Consider the following 18567-nt stretch of genomic DNA (forward strand, 5'->3'; position numbering starts at 1 on the left):
GTCCATAAAACCTTAGAAAAATCAGTCTTGAGATATTTCTTGGCCCAGTCTTGACGTTTCAGCTTGTGTGTCTTGTTCAGTGGTGGTCGTCTTTCAGCCTTTCTTACCTTGGCCATGTCTCTGAGTATTGCACACCTTGTGCTTTTGGGCACTCCAGTGATGTTGCAGCTCTGAAATATGGCCAAACTGGTGGCAAGTGGCATCTTGGCAGCTGCACGCTTGCCTTTTCTCAGTTCATGGGCAGTTATTTTGCGCCTTGGTTTTTCCACACGCTTCTTGCGACCCTGTTGACTATTTTGAATGAAACGCTTGATTGTTCGATGATCACGCTTCAGAAGCTTTGCAATTTTAAGAGTGCTGCATCCCTCTGCAAGATATCTCACTATTTTTGACTTTTCTGAGCCTGTCAAGTCCTTCTTTTGACCCATTTTGCCAAAGGAAAGGAAGTTGCCTAATAATTATGCACACCTGATATAGGGTGTTGATGTCATTAGACCACACCCCTTCTCATTACAGAGATGCACATCACCTAATATGCTTAATTGGTATTAGGCTTTCGAGCCTATACAGCTTGGAGTAAGACAACATGCATAAAGAGGATGATGTGGTCAAAATACTCATTTGCCTAATAATTCTGCGCTCCCTGTAGATAAACGTATGTGACAATTTCTGCGAAATGACGCAGGGCAGCCTTCATGAATTTAGATCCTGAACATGGAAGCATGAAAAAGCAGAGCCAATTTTAGGAACAGAACAAAGTTTTGTCCTCCTAGAGTCCGATGACAGTTTAGTGGGCTGGGGTTTAGTTTGTGGTCAGGAGGCCACAGGTGGATTTTTGTCCACAGTGGAGTCTACCTAACTAGATATCTCTTCAACAATGAATAACATGAGAATGAAGCAAATTTGATAGTAGAAGTAAATTGGAAAGTTTTTAAAAATTGTAGTATCTATTTGAATCATGAAAAAAAAATGTGGGTTTCATGTCACTTTAAAAAAAGTTATATAAGGATTCATTCTGTGCTGAAGCACCATACTAATTAGAAGCTTTGCCTGTGTGCTTACTTAACGTCAGAGGGTGTTAATACCAAACTCACAGGCTTTTGTGATGACGCTTCCTCATATGAGGCTTCAACTGAGCAAGTCTTTATTCAGAAAAGTAATTACTGCATTCAGTGCAGATAGACTCAGAAATAATAGATGTGATGCCATTCTGAGCTCTCATAATGTTTTGGATAATGTGAATTATAAGGAACAGGTCTTCCACTGCTACCATTTTGTTCTTACTGTACCCTTGGCAGGTAAATATTTATACAACTTCAAGGAGTGGAATCTTAAAGGGACAGTAAACAGCACTTTCAAGTCGATTTTGTATCAAACAACATAACCAGTTAAACAATCTACACATACCCCCAATAGTGAATGCCATCATCAGCCTTAATAATCGTTACCGTTACTATCTCTGTCTTTCATTCAAAAATGGCCCCTAAACTCCTCCTCCCTTTACCTTCTTCACCCCTGTCTATATTTCATGTTCAAAACCTCTGCTCGCTCACGATCCGGAGCAATATGTCATCACGCAGTGAAGATGACAACTCGACGTAACTGCCAATGATATGCGCAACTTCCCCCCCCCCCCCCCATTCTCTTCGGAACCGGATGTGCACGGAACTCTGGTAACTGACGTTCACAAATAAATTGTGAATAGATGGTTCTGGATTATTAGTTCCCCCTGGAGGTTGTGCATGCGCAAATTCGGCAGTCGACGTGTGCTGAGAAACAATGACGCAAGCGCAACAGTACGTGAACTGCAGAAGTAAATGATTTGCAAGTCGCATCTAAGAGTGGCATTGATAGCAACGGTAAGCTAGATTCAGACATAGGGGCTGAGTTTGGGAGCCATAACTAACGGTCTGGATTGAACATTGAAAATGTAGCTGGGACACAATACTATTAGAGGATGCAAAGTGAAAATAAAAAGACTTCTCAGCAGGAAATAAAAGTAAGTTTATATGGGGTGTTTACTGTCCCTTTAAAGAGATATGCAATCCAAAATGTTCATGTCATGATCCAGACAGAGCATATCATTTTAAACAAATTTCAAATTTACTTCTGTTATCAAATTTGCTTCCTTCTTTTGTTATCCTTTGTTGGAAGTAGCAGCAATTAACTACTGGGAGCTAGCTGAGCACATAAGGTGAACCAATGAAAAGAGGCATATATTGCAGCCTCTGCTGAGGCCAAATAGGGACATATAGAAAAGATCTACTATAGTGATCAAACAATGCCTGCATAGAAAGTAGTAGGGTTAGGCTTCTGATATCTGGAGCATGCACTTCCAGTTTTTATGGTATTTGGAAAAAACACAATTTGTCCGAGTTAAAATACAGGAAAAGAGAATTACAAATGTTTTATGTTTTTAGGCTTCTTTACTCTTAGGTGTTGTCATGCCATGTGCTACTGTGTTTAAAGTTATATAAAACCCAACATATTCATGATTCAGATACAGCATGTGATTTTAAACAACTTTCTAATTTACTTCTGTTGTCAATTTTTCTTTGTTCTCTTGGTATATTTTGTTGAAAAAGCATGGACGTATACTTAGGAGCCGGCCCATTTTTGGAAAAGTATATGACAGCAGTTTTGCAAGAATGTTATCCTTTTGCAAGAACACTAGATGGCAGCACTATTTCCTGCCATGTAGTGCTCCAGATGCCTACCCAGGTATCTCTATAACACAGAATATCATGGGAATCAAGCAAATTTGATAATAGAAGTAAATTGGAAACGTATTATGCTCTGTCTGAATCACAAAAGAAAATGTTTAGGAGGGTTCATATCCCTTTAATTTGAATAGCTCTGTGAAATATATTTTCGCTTTTTGTTTCTGTAGGATTAAGGAATTTAACATGACTTTCCAGTGGACGGCAGTTGCCTCTTTCCTGTACTGTGAAATAGCTGTCATTTTAATTCTATGCATACCATTTATTTCTGCAACGCGGTAAGTGTGTGACATTTGCTGTTGTTTTTATGAAACTACAATACTGATTTAGGTAGCCTATCCTTATGATTTACTGATGTTATTGAATTGAATACATTAATACCTAATAGTCTATGCCAGGGGTCTGCAAACATTTTCTGTAAAAGGCCAAATATTAAACTTTTTAGGCTTTGCAAGCAAGAAACAAAATCAAGAATGTTATGCAGGTACTTCCATAATGAGAGAAAACAAATTTCTATTGATGAAATTAAAAACATGACAAAATAATGAGAATTTAGAAACTTTGTTTGGTTGATGCAGAATTTTTTATTTTTGTGAAGAAATTCTACTGTGATGTGATTCTGTTTTAAATGCCCTAAATGTTCTGACCGTTCCCCTCCTTTGAGTTTAGAATATTATAGCGATATACAGGTAGCCCTCATTTTACAACGGTTCAATTTACACCGTTTCAGAATAACAACCTTTTTTTCCAGTCATGTGTTTGCTATTGAAAAGCATAGAGAAGCAGTGCATTTATTAAAATAGCCAGTAGGTGGAGCTGTCCGCTTGTGTTGCAGCAAAGCCAAGCAAGCTGAAATTAATCAGTTTAACCAGACCTGAGCTATCGAGCAGGTTTCAAAGGAACAAGTTCTTCCTGTCTATAAATCAGTCCAGATTGTAATGCATAGAAAGAACTGTTTGCAGAAAAATGCAAGTGAAGTCTGTGTTGTGTGATTATTTTATTAGGTTTATAATGCTGTTTAGCAAATGTTTTTGTTCATTTAACTTAGTTTAATTATATTTTCTGTGTTGTGTGATTATCTTATTAGGTTTATAATGCTGTTTAGCATTTATAGTCTTCATTTCAAAGCTTTAAAAATAATGTATTAGGTGTTACTTATGACAATTTTGAGAGGGGCCTGGAACCTATCTCCCTCACTTCCCATTGACTTACATTATAAACTGGGTTTCAGTTTACAACGGTTTTGATTTGCAACCATTCCTTCTAGAACCTAACCCCGGCGTAAACTGAGGGCTACCTGTATATGGTAGTGCACTTAGCAGCAATCCAAAACTATAACAGTGCTACATTTGGCCTTTGTCAGAAATACTTAAAGGGACAGTCAACACCAGAATTTTTGTTGTTTAAAAAGATAGATAATCCCTTTATTACCCATTCCCCAGTTTTTTGCAAAACCAACACTGTTATATTAATATACTTTTTACTTCTGTGATTAAAGGGACATTATACAATCATTTTTTCTTTGCATAAATGTTTTGTAGATAATCTATTTATATAGCCCATAAAGTTTTTTTTTTAAATTAATGTATAGTTTTGCTTATTTTTAAATAACATTGCTCTGATTTTCAGACTCCTAACCAAGCCCCAAAGTTTTATGTGAATACGCTCGACTACCTACTCCAGCTTGCTCCTGTTTGTGTAAAGTGTCTTTTCATATGCAAAAGAAGGGGGAGGGGGGAGTGTCTTATTTGCCACTTGCAGTGGGCTTTCCAGCTACCTTTTCAACAGAGCTAAACTTACAGCTTCTAAGTAAGTTTTTAAACAGTTTTATACTGGATTTTTATATCAGTATCTGTGCATATTATTCTTTATAGTAGTGTCTATTACATGCAGTTATATGAAAATGAGTGTATACTGTCCCTTTAACTTGTATCTAAGCATCTTCTGACCGCCCCTAATCACATGACTTTTAGTTATTTTGCATATAGTTGCATTTTAGCCAATTAGTGCAGTGTCTGCCACTAGCCACGGGCGTGATCACAATGCTATCTATATGGCCTACATGAGCTTGCTCTCCCCTGCTGTGAAAAGTAAATAAAATAGAGGCGGCTTTTAAGGGCTTAGAAATTATCATATGTGCCTTCCTAGGTTTGCTTTCAACTAGAATACAAAGAGAACAAAGCAAAATTTTTGATAAAAGTAAATTGGAAAGTTGTTTAAAATTACATGCCCTATTTGAAAAATGAAAGTTTTTTTTGGACTTGACTGTCCCTTTAACCCTGCCTTTGTAGTGTGTCTATAGACAATCACAATGCATCAATTACAATGACTATGTTTTAATAAAAACTTATAATATGAAACACTGTCTTAGCTTGTGGGCCCTGCAAAACATGCACATGACTGTGGTTTGCTCTTGCTGATCTGTAAAAGCTTTCATTATCTTGAGCACAATTTAGTGGCTTTTGTTCCCAGTGTGACAGATGTTCAGAACAAATTCACCTTTATACTACTTCATGGAAAAAAATAAGCTAGGAGCTAAAAGTAAAATATGAGACGTCATGGATCCCTATCCCTTATTTAGTTGACACTTATTGCATTACTGTATGTCTTTCACTAGGGGGCACAGTTTACTCAGGCAGCGCCGTGAAAAAAGACAAGAAAGTGCAAAAACAAAAAGTTCTCATGTGTTTTATGATTGCACTATTGCTTGACTATAACTATTAGTTTAACCTCTGCAAGTGAGTTAATACATAGTTAAAGTCAGCTTTAGGGCAGCAATGTACAGCTGAGACCTAGCTAAACACATCTTCTGAGCCAATGACAAGAGGTATATGTGTTTAATCACCAATTACCAGCTAGTTCCCAAAAGTATATTGCGGTTTCTGAGCCTACCTAAGTACGGTTGCAAACAAAGTGGAGCAAAGTAAATTTTATTATAGAAGTAAATGTTTGCTACCTATTCCCCAGCTTTGCACAACCAACATTGTTACATTAATATACTTTATAACATTTAAACCCCAACATTTCTCCCTATTTGTAAGCCACTACAGACAGCCTCTTATCATATGCTTTTTTTATTTGCTTTTCACAACAGGAGACTGCTAGTTCATGTGGGCCATTTAGATAACATTGTGCTCACACCCGTGGGTTGTGGATGAGACTGCACTAATTGGCTAAAATGCAAGTCAATAGATAATAAATATATTGCCATGTGAACAGTGGGCTGTCAAAAGAATCTTAGATACAAGGTAATCACAGAGGTAAAAAATACATTAATATAACTGTGTTGGTTATGCAGAACTGGGGAAAGGATAATACAGGAATTATCTATCTCTTTAAACAATATACATTTTGGAGTTGACTGTCCCTTTAAAGGTACAGTCTAGTCAAAATTAAACTTATGAATCAGATAGAGCATGCACTTTTTTAAATTTCTCTTTTTATTCAATATCCAACATAATAACATAAGACATTATTTCATTTACATTGTCTCATTATACTTTACGGGTAATTTAACGAGGAGAAAGAAACAAAAACAAAAAATCAAAAACATATTTCAGAAAATTACATTACATCTTCAACCCATCTTTCATAATACAAATTCAATTCTATTTTGTTAGATTTTCCTTAACCTTCTTAAATAATCAGGATGGCTTATTTAGAGTTATTTGGTCTAAAAAAAAAAAAAAAAAAAAAAAAAATGAATAAATTTTCCCATCTCTCCCCCTCTTCCCCCCTCCTTTATTGTTCAATTTTTACCATGTTCCTAAAATAACTAATTCTGAGGATCTAAATGGGTAAATTAAATAATCAATTTCTTTTTTAGGGAAAGTTTTTATAAAGGAGGACCATTTTTGAAAAAAATTACATACATCTCTTGTATCATAAAATTTTGTATTATATTGTTCAAGGATACATTGTTTTTTTATGGAGTTTCTAATTTCCGAAAATGTAGGAGCTGATGTATCTTTCCATTTTTTGAAAATCATATATCTAGATGCTAGTATGGCAACATTGACAATTTTTTTCTGATCAGGTGGAATTCCTGGATCCAGTCTGAGCAATATTATATTTATGAATGAAAAATCCAGGTGGGAGACCCCCACCCTTTTACTTAACCAATATTCCATTTTTTTCCAAATTGCTTTTATTTTAGGACATTCCCACAACATATGCTTAAAATTAGCCGCTATTAATGAGCATTTTGGGCATTTATTAAATTGGGAATTCCCCCATCTATGACCCTTTTCCGGGGTGAAATATGTCATATGAAGAAGTTTTATATGAGATTCTTGCCATGTAGCAGAGAGAGTTGTTCGCCTGACTTCTAATATCGATGTTTGAATATTCCCTACTTCAACCTGTTCTGGTGCTAAATTAACTGCCCATTTTGATTGAATTCTTGTTATATTGTTTAAACCTTTGTCTGAGTTCAGTATTTGATAGCAATATGTAATGGATAACCGTCCCTTTTTAGCCTGCATTAGCCAATTCTCCAGAAGCCCCATTGACCAATTCCAGCCTGAATAATTTAATAATTTCCAAATATAGTGTCTTGCTTGTAGGTAAACATAAAAATCTTTTTGGGAAAGATCAAACTCCGCTCTTAAATCAGCAAATGTTTTGATATGCTTTCCTGCAGTGTCTACTAATTGTATCACTTTATCCAAGCCCATCTCTTGCCATTTTTGTAATGGAGCTAAGTGTAGGCCTACTGCAAAGTGAGGATTCCCTTTTAAAGGTAAATATTTAGAATTTTTTTTATCAACTTTTAATAGGGTGCAGATCTTTGACCAGGCCTTGATTGGAGTATATATAGTTTTGGAGTTTTTTATTACCTTTGGTATATCTCTTAATTCATTGTGTATTAATGCTATTGGGAGATAGGGAAAGGTTATATTATTTTCTAGATCATTATCTGTTATATAGTCTTTGGAACAGATCCAATCCACTACAATTCGGGCCAATCCTGCTAAATTATATAGACGAAGATCTGGCAGGGCACAGCCGCCAAATTTTTGAGGTAGGCTAAGTTTCTCTAATGCTATTCTAGGCTTTTTCCCTTGCCAAATAAACTTTCTAAGGGCCATATTTAGGATCTTAATATCTTTATCCTTCAGAAGAATTGGGACATTTTGAATAATATATAAAATTTTTGGCAGTAATATCATTTTATACAGAGCAATACGTCCTGACAGTGAAATGGGAAGATTTTGCCAGTTCTTCATTGTATATACCATAGTTTTTAAGATTGGGGGTATGTTAAGACTATACCATTTCTCTGGTGTGGAAGAGACTAAAATACCCAAATATCTAAAAGCTTCTTCAACTATTTTAAAGGGTATATTTTCTTTTAGTTGGGAAGGTCGTTTTAACCATAGTAATTCGGTTTTAGATGTATTCATTTTGTAACCTGAGAACAAAGTAAATTGATTTATAATTGATAATAATTTGGGTAAATTTGTCTGAATCTCTCTCATATATAATAAGATATCGTCAGCATATAATGCTATCTTAAGTTCTCTATTTCTTATTTTTATCCCTTCACCATCTTGTCTAATCCTTATTGCAAGAGGTTCTATTGCGACATTAAAAAGCAGGGGTGAAAGAGGGCATCCCTGCCTTGTGCCCCTAGCTAAACATATATCTAATGACTGTCTAGTATTCACTATTATCTTTGTAGAGGCTTTATTGTAAAGATTTTCAATGAATTTAGAGAATTGGCCCTTAAAACCAAACTGAGCTAGCGTATGAAGAAGATGATCATGATGGACCGAGTCAAATGCTTTCTCAGCATCGATTTTAATGACTGCCTTATCACTTTTATCCTGTTTTCCTTCTTGTCCTCCATTCATCTCTGATTTGAAATAATCAATAGTGAGAAACAGCTCTCGAATCTTAGCTGAAGAATTTCTATTTATTAAAAATCCAGCTTGATCTTTGTGTATTATAGTTGGAAGGAGAGTTTGCATTCTTTGGGCAAGAATAGAGGTCATTAGTTTATAGTCCACATTTAACAAGGCTATTGGCCTATATGACTCTTTCTGGGTTAAATCTTTCTCAGGTTTTGGTATAAGCGTTGTATAAGAGGCTGCAAAACTAGAAGAGGGAGAGTTGCCCTCAATATACATATTATTAAATAACCTTGTCAAATGCGGAACTATCAGTGGCGATAATATTTTATAAAACTCACTAGGCAGGCCATCAGGGCCTGATGCTTTATTGGTAGACATATCTTTAATACTCTTTTTGACCTCTTCTTCAGTGATAGGGGAGTTTATCATTTCATTTAATTCATCTGTTATTTTTGGAAAAGAAATCTTTTCCCAAAAATTTGCGCGCTGTTTCTTATCTGATGCCCTTTGAGAATAAAGGTCTTTATAGTAATTCGTCATTATTTTTAAAATCTCCTCTGGGTTTGTGATTAATTTATCTCCTTCCTTGACAGACTCAATTAAGGGAGATCCTTTGTCTTGTTTAATTAAATTGACAAGTAACTTGCCTGCTTTGTTTCCATATTTAAATAGTTGTGCTTGTAATTTTAGTTCTCTTTGTGTAGTTTTGTGTAATAGAAAGGTGTCTCTTTCCTTTTTAGCTTGCGTATATCTATTCCATGATTCAGGGGTTTTATTCAGTATATAGGTGTTATAAGTATTTGATAGTGTTCTTAAAACCTCTTCCTCTTTCTTTTTATATTTTTTCGTTCTATTGATATTGAATGCTAAAATCTCTCCCCTCATAACTGCCTTTGCAGCCTCCCAAAAAATGATTGGTCGGTTAGTGTAATCACTATTTAATTGGGCATACTCTTGAAATTTCAAGCTCACCATATTTTTAAATTCTGGATCTGCAGCCAAATACTGAGGAAAATGAAATCGTAAATTTTTATTCTTGGGATCCTGTGCAAGTATTTCAAAAGTTATTGGGGCATGATCCGAGACTGTAATAGGAAGAATGTTAGACTCTATATTTAAGTTTAAAAATTTCTCATCTACCAAAAATAAGTCTATTCTTGAAAGCGTCTTATGAGCTTTAGAAAGACATGTATAACTTTTAGTATCTTGGTTATGTAGTCTCCAAATATCCTTGACTTCTAAATTAGTATATATTTTAGTAAAAACTTTTGTTTCTAGGTTATCTTTCTTTGTTCTTAAAATTCGAGCATCTTGTCTTAGTCTGTCTAATGCATAGTGTGGGGACATGTTAAAATCTCCTCCAATTATTAATAAGCCCTCTTTTTTGGAATGTATTTTAGTTTGCAGGGTATCCCAGAAAACATAATCAATAGTATTTGGTGCATATATATTGCAGAGTGTATATATGTTTTTAGCAATCTTAACCTTCAATAGTAGGAATCTCCCACCTGGATCTATTTCTAAAACCGTAGATGCAGCCTTTATTTTTTTCCCAAGTAGAATTGCCACTCCCCCTCTCCTACCCAGAGCCGGAGCTGCAATAACTTCCTGTACCCATGATTTTTTGAGTTTAATTATTTCATCAATGTTCATATGTGTTTCCTGGAGGAGGGCAACATCTGTATTTATCTTTCTCAAATAGGATATGATTGTTTTTCTTTTGATAGGAGATGTTAATCCTCCTATATTCCAGGATACTATTTTACAAGTAATGTCTGTGTCCATTATTTAATACCAGAGGGAAGAAGGAGAGAAAGGGAAAAAAGAAAGAAAAAAAAAAAAAAAAAAAGAGAAAAAAAAACTTTGTCTCCAATTCCTCCCCAACCCCTTCAATTATGTATTCCTGGTTGTCCCATTTTATCCCCCCTATCGTGGTGTCCCGATCAACCCTTGCCGGGGCATTAACCCTAGGTATGAGCTGGCTATTTCTTAAAGAAAGGGAAAAAAAAAAAAAAAAAATTCCTATTAAGGTTAACATTAAGAATGATATATAATATCCTCGATTCAATGACTCTCTTTCTTCTCCCATCCCTTCTCTCATTAAATTCATGACTATCAATCAGAGTAGTACCCATTTTGTTCTTGTGTCTCATTATCCTTATCTTCCTTTCTGTTTTAACAATTCTGCCTTCTGATCCTATAATTACTCATTATTTGGGAGATATTGCCTGTGCTATAAACTTTTCAGCTTCTTTAGATGATTCAAAAACCTGAGTCCTATTATTTATTGTTATTTTTAATTTAGCTGGGTAAATTAATGTGGCCTGATACCCTTGACTTATCAGTCTAGTGCAGATTGGGGATAATTCTCTTCTCTTGGCTGATGTCTCAGCCGAGAAGTCCTGAAAAAGTAATATTTTGGAGTTTCCTAAAAAAATGGGTTGTTTTTTTCTGAAATATTGTAGTAATGTAATTTTATCTTGGTAATTCAATATTTTGGCAATAATTGGCCTTGGTCTGTCTTTCCCTTTTTCTATACTCCGCCACCCTAGTCTGTGTATTCTTTCAATTATAATTCTTGGCTGTGTTTGTGGTATCTGTAATAGGTGTGGGATTGTTGTCGTGAGTAGCTTATTTAAATCCTCATATTGTTTCTCTTCCGGCACTCCTATTAACCTAATGTTGTTCCTTCTCGCCCGATTTTCGAGGTCTTCTAATTTCAATTCAGTTTTAATTAGCTTAGAATTTATATCAGCTAAAGTAGTGTTGTGATTTTGTATAGTGTCTTCTAAGTCAGATATTCTCTGCTCTGCTTCAGAGATCCTATTTGAAAATTGGCGTACCTCAGTAGTTATTGTATTTAGGTCTTGTTTAATTTCACTTCGCAGCTCTTCAAACTTAGGGAACAATGCTTCAGTTATTTTAGCAACTAAAGCCTGTATATCTAATGGCTCATTTACCTGAGATCCACTATTACTGGAATTAATCTCAGTTGATAATTCTTGTGCATTTTTATTTTTTTTGTCTCTTTGCCTCGCCGCCATGACCGAAGGAGGAGTCTTGGTTTGTGCAGTGATGTATTTATCCATATATTCGTGAGTAGCGTGCTATATATTGTGTGGTGAGTAGCGTGCAATAAATAGTATGGAGGGGGAGGGAAGAGGTTTAGGCCTCCCTAGGTGCCAAAAAAAAAAAAAAAAAAAAAAAAAAGGGGTGAGAGGGGAGAAGGTGAGTGAAAAGTGATATTAAAACGTGAGTGAGAGTAACTAAAAATAAGTGGACGGTAAATAAGGAGTGAGTGAAAGTGCTAAAAAAAAAAAAAAAAAAATAGTGGAGAAGAGCTCCACCTACTGTGTTAAATCTTCGGTCACAGGAGCTTGGCACAATATTATTTCTTATGGATATATTTATTATATCCAAATTAATGTGTACTTTTCAAACAAATGCAACCTACATGCTTGTTCTATACGTAGCGAGCTATAGTTAATTACTTAACAGACCATGGGTTCCTAATCTGCTATACTAAGGAGAGAAAAGAATAGAAAAAAAAAAAAAGAAGAACTTTCTACCCCTTAAGAGTTAATACTGGGAAAAAACAAAAATCTTCTGCAATATTCCTATTCACAATTAATCTACTTGTTAGTCAGTGTAGTTTACCCCACCTTTCTTTATAGGAGTGTATTTAGCCAATTAGTAATACTTTCTCCAAAGTTTTAAAATATACTCTGATCAGTTAAATTTTATGTTTGGTTTGCATTATCTATAGGGGCTTTCTAAGACATTTCCTCTTTCACTCTCAAAAATTGTTTAGATAAACATAGCAACATAATCACAATGCATTTGCAACAGTTTGTCTTAACTTTTCAAAGATAAAAAGCAATTCTTAGTCAGAATATTTAACTTAGGTCATTTCTATAGCAGAGGAAAATACCTGAAACAATCTTTACCCTCCAAATGTCTGTCTTAATCAGTTTTCCTTTTAACTTAACTTTAGTATAGCATATCTATATTGACCCAGTAAACAATCAAATATTAGCATTAACTCAGGCTACAGACTTTGACAAAAAAACTCTGTTCAGCTAGTCTTGTAACAGCGTTATAAATGAGTTATCTATAAGACCTTTAAACTCTTTTCTCTTTTCTCTTGTTAAGTGTATCCAGTCCACGGATCATCCATTACTTATGGAATATATTCTCCTTCCCAACAGGAAGCTGCAAGAGTCCACCCACAGCAAAGCTGCTATATAGCTCCTCCCCTAACTGCCATATTCAGTCATTCTCTTGCAAGCCTCAACATAGATAGGAGGTCGTGAGAGTCTGTGGTGCTTTCTACTTAGTTTATTCTTCAATCAAAAGTTTGTTATTTTTAAATGGCACCGGAGTGTGCTGTTTATCTCAGGCAGTATTTGGAAGAAGAATCTGCCTGCGTTTTTCTATGATCTTAGCAGACGTAACTAAGATCCATTTGCTGTTCTCACACATTCTGAGGAGTGAGGTACTTCAGAGGGGGAATGGCGTGCAGGTTTTCCTGCAGATAAGGTATGTGCAGTAAAATATTTTTCTAGGAATGGAATTGACTAAGAAAATACTGCTGATACCGAAGTAATGTAAGTAAAGCCTTAAATGCAGCGATAGCGACTGGTATCAGGCTTATTAATAGAGATACATACTCTTGTAAAAATGTGTTTTAAAACGTTTGCTGGCATGTTTAATCGTTTTTTAACATATGTTTGGTGATAAAACTTATTGGGGCCTAAGTTTTTTCCACATGGCTGGCTTAAATTTTGCATAGAAACAGTTAACTGAAGCTTCCCACTGTTGGCTGTGGCAGTTTGTTGTGTCTGTTTTTAAAAACGTCTGTCATTTTTTTTTTTTTTTTTATCTGTTTTTTGCATTAAGGGGTTAATCATCCATTTGCAAGTGGGTGCAATGCTCTGTTACCTTATTACATGTACTGTAAAAATTTCGTTTGTTTTACTGCCTTTTTTTCACTGTTTTTCAAATTTTGACAAAATTTGTTTCTCTTAAAGGCACAGTAACGTTTTATATATTTGCTTGTTAACTTGATTTAAAGTGTTTTCCAAGCTTACTAGTCTCATTATTAGTCTGTTCTAACATGTCTGACATAGAGGAAGCTCTGTGTTCATTATGTTTTAAAGCCATGGTGGAACCCCATCTTAGAATGTGTACCAGATGTACTGATTTCATGTTAAACAATAAAGATCATTTTTTGTCTTTAAAAACATTATCACCAGAGGATTCTGTCGTGGGGGTAGTTATGCCGACTAACTCTCCCCACGTGTCAGACCTTTTGACTCCCGCTTTAGGGACTCACGCTCAAATGGCGCCAAGTACATCAAGGGCACTCATAGCGTTTCTTTTACCAGGGGATTCTGTCGAGGGGAAAGTTATGCCGACTAACTCTCCCCACGTGTCAGACCCTTCGACTCCCGCTTCAGGGACTCACGCTCAAATGGCGCCAAGTACATCAAGGGCGCCCATAGCGTTTATTTTACAAGACATGGCAAAGGTGGTGAATAATATTCTGGCAGCAGTATTAGTCAGACTACCTGAAATTAAAGGAAAGCAGTTAGCTCTGGGGGTAGATACAGAGCATACAGACGCTTTAAGAACCATGTATGATACTACCTCACAATATGCTTAGTCTGTGGGTGATTTTTTTTGACTCAGGGAAGATGATTTAACCTGATTCTGATATTTCTACATTTAAAATTTATGCTTGAGAACCTCCACTTGTTGCTCAGGGAGGATTTGGATGCTCTGAATGAATGTGTACAATCGCAGGGCCAGAGAAATTGTGTAGACTGGATAAATAATATGCAGTGCCGGTGTGTACTGATGTTTTTCCAATACCTAAAGAGGTTTACTAAAATTTTTTTAATAAGGAATGGGATAGACCAGGTGTGCCGTTCTCTTCCCCTCCTATTTTTTAGAAGAATGTTTTCTAATAGTTACCACCACATGGGACTTCTGGCAGACAGTTCCTAAGGTGGAGAGAAGAGTTTCTACTCTAGCTAAGCGTACCACTACCTCTGACGAGGACAGTTGTGCTTTTTAGATCCAATGGATAAAAAATGTTTATTCAACAGGGTTTTATCCTGCAGCCCCTTGCATACATTGCTTCTGTCACTGCTGCTGCGGCGTTCTGGGTTGAGTCTCTTGATGAGGCTTTACAGTTAAGCGACTCCATTGGATGAATATATTTGACAAGCTTATGCTAGCCAATTCCTTTGTTTTCTGATGCCTTGTTCATTTGACTAGACAAACGGCTAAGAATTCTGTTTTTTACTATACTGGCGCGCAGAGCGCTATGGCTTATATCATGGTCAGCTGTCGTGACTTTAATAAATAAGCTACTTAACTTCCCTTCAAGGGGCAGACCCTATTCGGGCCTGGTTTGAAGTTGATTATTGCTTATATCACTGGAGGAAAAGGTCATGCCCTTCCTCAGGATAGGTCTAAATCAAGGGCAAAAAAAAAAAAAAAGTCTAATTTTCGTACCTTTTAAAAACTTCAGGGCAGGTGTGGCATCCTCTTCCTCTAAGGCAAAACAAGAGGGAATTTTTGCTCAGTCCAAGGCGGTCTGGAGACAATCGGACCTGGAACAAAGATAAGCAGGCCAAGGAGTCTGCTGCTGCCTCTAAGGCAGCATGAAGGAACGGACCCCTATCCGGTAACGGATCCTATAGGGGGCAGACTTTCATTCTTTGCCCAGGCGTGGGCAAGAGATGCCCAGGATCCCTAGGCATTGGAATTTATATCCCAGAGATATCTTCTGGATTTCAAAGATTCCCCCCCCAAAAAAGGGGAGATTTCGCCTTTCACAATTATCTGCAAACCAGATAAAGAAGGAGGCATTCTTACATTGTGTACGAGATCCATCCAGTTCCAAGAGAGGAACAGGGACAGAGTTTTTACTCAAATCTGTTTGTGGTTCCCAAGGAGAGGGAACCTTCAGACCTATTTTGGATCTAAAGATCTTAAACAAATTCCTCAGAATTCCGTCATTTAAGATGGAAACTATTCGTACCATCTTAACTATGATCCAGGAGAGTCAATAGAGGACTACAATGGATTTGAAGGATGCTTATCCTCACATTGTGATGCATAAAGATCACCATCGTTTTTGAGGTTTGCCTTTCTAGACAGGCATTACCAGTTTGTAGCTCTTTCCTTTGGGATATCTACAGCCCCAAGAATCTTTATGGAGGTTCTGGGGTCGCTTTGGCGGTCCTTAGACCGCGGGGCATAGAAGTGGCCCCTTATTTAGACGACATCCTGATACAGGCGTCAAACATCCAAATTGCCCAGTCTCATACGGACGTAGTACTGGCATTTCTGAGATCACATGGGTGGAAAGTGAACAAGGAAAGAGTTCTCTATCCCCAATCTCAAGGGTTTCCCTCCTAGGGACTCTGATAGATTCTGTAGAAATGAAAATTTACCTGACGGAGTCCAGGTTGTCAAAGTTTCTAAATTTCTGCCGTGTTTTTTTTTCATCCCATCCGCGCCCTTCGGTGGCTCAGTACATGAATGAAATCGGCTTAATGGTAGCGGCAAGGGACATAGTACCGTTTGCACATCTACATTTCAGACCGCTGCAACTATGCATGCTCAGTCAGAGGAACGGGGATTACACAGATTTGTCCCCCTGTTAAACCTGGACCAAGAGACCAGAGATTCTCTTCTCTGGTGACTATGTCGGGTCCATCTGTCCAAGGGTATGACCTTCCGCAGGTCAGATGGGACAATTGTTACAATAGATGCCAGCCTTTTAGGTTGGGATGCAGTCTGGAACTCCCTGAAGGCTCAGGGATAGTGGGCTTAGGAGGAGACCCTCCTTCTAATAAATATTCTGGAACTGGGAGTGATATTCCATGCTCTTCAGACTTGGCCTCAGTTAGCAACTCTGAGGTACATCATACTCAGTCGGACAATATACACGACTGTGGCTTACATCAGCCATCAAGGGGGAACAGAAGTTCCCTAGCGATGTTAGAAGTCTTACAATAATTCACTTTACAGAGACTCACTCTTGTCTATCAGCTATCCATATCCCAGGTGTTGAGAACTGGGAGGTGGATTTTCTAAGTCGTCAGACTTTTCTTCCGGGGGAGTGGGATTTCCTCCGGAGGTCAAGACCAAGCAGGAGAGGGCTTTGGTGTTTTTGTCAGCGCCTGCGTAGCCACGCAGGACCTGGTATGCAGATCTGGTGGACATGTCATCCTTTCCATCACGGTCTCTGCTTCTGAGACAGGTCCCTCTACCTCAGGGTCCTTTCAACCATCTAAATAGAATCAATCTGAGATGGACTGCCTGGAGACTGAACGCTTGATGTTATCAAAGCATGGCTTCTCCGAGTCAGTCATTGATACCTTAATACAGACATGAAAGCCTGTCTCTAGGAAAATTGAACATAGATATGGTGTAAATATCTGATTGTTATGAATCCAAGGGTTACTCATGGAGTAAAGTCTGGATTCCCAGGATATTATCTTTTCTCCAAGATGTTTTTGAGAAAAGGGTTGTCAGCTAATTCCTTAAAAGGGGACAGATTTTTACTCTGTCTATTTTTTTGCACAAGCATCTGGCAGGTATTCTAGACGTTCAGGCATTTGGTCAGGCTTTGGTTAGATCCAAGCCTGTGTTTAAAACTGTTGCTCCGCCATGGAGCTTAAACCTGATTCTTAAGGTTCTTCAAGAAGTTCCGTTTGAACCTTTTTTGTTCCATAGATATCAATCTTTATCTTGGAAAGTTCCTTTTGGGTAGCTAATTCCTCGACTCGTAGAGTCTCCAAGTTATCTGTGTTACAATGTGATTCTCCTTATCTGGTCCTTCGTACGGATAAGGTAGTCCTGCGTACCAACCTGGGTTTTTTCCTAAGGTGGTATCTAACAAGTACATCACTCAAGAGATAGTTGTTCCATGCTTGTATCCTAATCCTTCCTCAAAGAAGGAACGTCTATTACACAATATTGGACGTGGTTTGTGCTTTAAAGTTTTACTTACAAGCTACTACAGTTTTCATCAAACGTTCACCTTGTTTGTTGTCTATTCTGGACAGAGGAGAGGTCAAAAGACTTCAGCAGCCTCTCTGTCTTTTTGGTTAAAAAGCATAATTCATTTAGCTTATGAGACTGCTGGACAGCAGCCTCCTGAAGGGATTACAGCTCATTCTACTAGAGCTGTGGTTTTCACTTGGGCCTTTTTTAAATGTGGCTTCTGTTGAACAGATTTACAAGACGGATTCTTGGTCTGCGCTTCATACTTTTCAAATTTAACAAATTTGATACCTTGCTTCTTCGGAGGCTATTTTTGGGAGAAAGGGTTTTTTACAGGCAGTGGTAACTTCCGTTTAAGTACCTGCCTTGTCCCTCCCATCATCCGTGTACTTTAGCTTTGGTATTGGTATTCCATAAGTAATGGATGATCCGTGGACTGGATACACTTAACAAGAGAAAACATAATTTATGCTTACCTGATAAATTTATTTCTCTTGTAGTGTATCCAGTCCACGGCCCGCCCTGTCACTTTAAGGCAGGTAATTTTTTCATTTGAACTACAGTCACCACTGCACCCTATGGTTTTTCCTTTCTCTGCATGTTTTCGGTCGAATGACTGAATATGGCAGTTAGGGGAGGAGCTATATAGCAGCTTTGCTGTGGGTGGACTCTTGCAGCTTCCTGTTGGGAAGGAGAATATATTCCATAAGTAATGGATGATCCGTGGACTGGATACACTACAAGAGAAATAAATTTATCAGGTAAGCATAAATTATGTTTTTCTTTCCCCTTTCCCCTCCCTAAGAAAAAGAGATAATTAACATGACCCACTTGGTGTTTAGTAAATAGGCAGTTCTTGCAGTGCTTTTTAACAGCACTATTATATTACCGTCCACTTCCCTTTTAGATCCAGTACCTTAGGGAGAGTTCATCTCAAGATATAATCAAGCTTAATTGGGGGCCCAAAT

General features: G+C 37.2%; 1 pseudogene; it reads left to right on the forward strand.

Annotated features, from left to right (window-relative positions):
- The window catches only part of LOC128662691 (uncharacterized), a 456713-nt pseudogene that overhangs the window by 188867 nt on the left and 249279 nt on the right, over positions 1-18567 (forward strand).

This window comes from Bombina bombina, chromosome 6 (genome assembly GCF_027579735.1).
Source record: "Bombina bombina isolate aBomBom1 chromosome 6, aBomBom1.pri, whole genome shotgun sequence".
Lineage (NCBI taxonomy): Eukaryota > Metazoa > Chordata > Amphibia > Anura > Bombinatoridae > Bombina > Bombina bombina.